Source organism: Schistocerca serialis, unplaced genomic scaffold (genome assembly GCF_023864345.2).
Source record: "Schistocerca serialis cubense isolate TAMUIC-IGC-003099 unplaced genomic scaffold, iqSchSeri2.2 HiC_scaffold_1162, whole genome shotgun sequence".
Classification (NCBI taxonomy): Eukaryota; Metazoa; Arthropoda; class Insecta; order Orthoptera; family Acrididae; genus Schistocerca; species Schistocerca serialis.
Genome location: NW_026047362.1, coordinates 505,001 through 507,500, shown reverse-complemented (window position 1 = coordinate 507,500; position 2,500 = coordinate 505,001). Strand labels below are relative to the sequence as shown.

The following is a 2,500-nucleotide window of genomic DNA, read 5'->3' as shown; positions in this document are numbered from 1 at the left end:
GGCCCCCATATGCACTCGAGAGCGACAGGCTCTGAGTGCGGGAGGAGGCGGTCACGAATGAAGCCCGCGGTGGAGATGGGCTTCTTGGTGAAGAGGTCCGCCCAGAAGTCCAGCAGACCAGGGATGGCAGGTGGCGGCTGGAGCAGGGTGCCATCCAAGAGGCCGCGCACGCAACGCGCACGCGACCGTCGGAAGGCATCCTGCGTTCTCGCGTACTCCCAGCGGCGCCGCTTGCGCTTCTGCGTCGGCGGCGCGGCAGGCGGCCGCTTCGATGGATGGCGCGGCCGCTGTGTCCTGGTGATCGATCTCTCCCCTCTGGACCCGACCGACGCAAGGGCATCCGGGAGCATGCCCAGGATGACATCGGGCGGCGTGCCCCGCCCCAGACCGATGACACGATCCAGGGCAGAGAAACGCTGGGCGGAAGCGGGTAGCCCCGCCAGATGCTCCCAGATGGCGGCGTCAGTCGGCCCCTCCGGCGGCGGCCCGGTGGTGTCGGCCGCGAAGTCCTCGGCTGCGTCGACGGGCGGCGCAGCGGCCTCGCCCGCGTCAGGCAGCGGGCTCGCCGCTCCCCGGCGGGACGCCGGCTCTTCCCCCCGACCGATCTCAAGCGCCTCCATGAATTGGCGGACAAGCTGCTTGTGGGCAGCTTGCCGCCGTCGGCACTTGATTGCCTCAAGCGTTCGGTCGGGGAACATCCTGATGAGCTCTTGATTTACAAAGAAGAACCGGGCGTCCCTCTCGAGGAACAGTTCGGCCTCTGCCTTGGCGAGCGACAGGACTTCTTCCTCCGTCCACCTCGCGCGATGCCTCTCCGTGACGATCTCCGCGTTGGCGGCCGCAAGGTGTTGGCGGCGGCGATGGACCCCGAGACCGTTTTTGGTGGTGAAGCTGCGGTGGCACTCACTACAGGCGTATACAGCTGCAAAAGTTACAAGATTTTCGGCACGGCCGGTTGGCCGGCTAGGTGCTGGGGGAGTTGGGGTGGCACCTTCAGCGGAAGGGCCACCACTTTTTCTCTGGTTACTGCCCCCAACTAAAAAAGGGATAGTGCGAGGGGGGGCTGGTAACCCCCCCAAGCCCCTGGTGCGGTCTTCCACTCTGCTAAAATCAGCGGGCCCACGAGAAGGGGAGAAGACCGCAGGAGAGGAGAGGCTAAGAGGGCTAGGCCCATGTATTGCGCATCACTCTCCCTGTAACTATAACCCAAGGAAGGCACCTCGCAGCAGCAGCACGACTACATCAAGACCGCACTTCGAAAAGCCAAGTCCGGATGCAGCCACACCGCCGCCACTTGGCCACCTTAAGAGAGTCATAGTTACTCCCGCCGTTTACCCGCGCTTGCTTGAATTTCTTCACGTTGACATTCAGAGCACTGGGCAGAAATCACATTGCGTCAACACCCGCTAGGGCCATCGCAATGCTTTGTTTTAATTAGACAGTCGGATTCCCCCAGTCCGTGCCAGTTCTGAGTTGATCGTTGAATGGCGGCCGAAGAGAATCCGCGCACCCGCGCGCCCCCGGAGGAGCACGCTAAGGCGGACGCGGCCTCGCAGCAAGGAAGATCCGTGGGAGGCCAAGGCACGGGACCGAGCTCGGATCCTGCACGCAGGTTGAAGCACCGGGGCGCGAACGCCGCGCAGGCGCGCGCATCCTGCACCGCCGGCCAGCACGAGGCCAACCAACGGCGAGAGCAGACCACGCCCGCGCTAAACGCCCGCACTTACCGGCACCCCTACGGCACTCACCTCGCCCAGGCCCGGCACGTTAGCGCTGACCCACTTCCCGACCAAGCCCGACACGCCCCGATCCTCAGAGCCAATCCTTATCCCGAAGTTACGGATCCAATTTGCCGACTTCCCTTACCTACATTATTCTATCGACTAGAGGCTCTTCACCTTGGAGACCTGCTGCGGATATGGGTACGAACCGGCGCGACACCTCCACGTGGCCCTCTCCCGGATTTTCAAGGTCCGAGGGGAAGATCGGGACACCGCCGCAACTGCGGTGCTCTTCGCGTTCCAAACCCTATCTCCCTGCTAGAGGATTCCAGGGAACTCGAACGCTCATGCAGAAAAGAAAACTCTTCCCCGATCTCCCGACGGCGTCTCCGGGTCCTTTTGGGTTACCCCGACGAGCATCTCTAAAAGAGGGGCCCGACTTGTATCGGTTCCGCTGCCGGGTTCCGGAATAGGAACCGGATTCCCTTTCGCCCAACGGGGGCCAGCACAAAGTGCATCATGCTATGACGGCCCCCATCAACATCGGATTTCTCCTAGGGCTTAGGATCGACTGACTCGTGTGCAACGGCTGTTCACACGAAACCCTTCTCCGCGTCAGCCCTCCAGGGCCTCGCTGGAGTATTTGCTACTACCACCAAGATCTGCACCGACGGCGGCTCCAGGCAGGCTCACGCCCAGACCCTTCTGCGCCCACCGCCGCGACCCTCCTACTCGTCAGGGCTTCGCGGCCGGCCGCAAGGACCGGCCATGACTGCCAG

At 63.3% G+C, this 2,500-nt stretch overlaps 1 pseudogene; it reads right to left on the bottom strand.

Moving 5' to 3' along the window:
- Window positions 1-2,500, bottom strand: part of LOC126433307 (large subunit ribosomal RNA) — a 7,959-nt pseudogene that overhangs the window by 3,773 nt on the left and 1,686 nt on the right.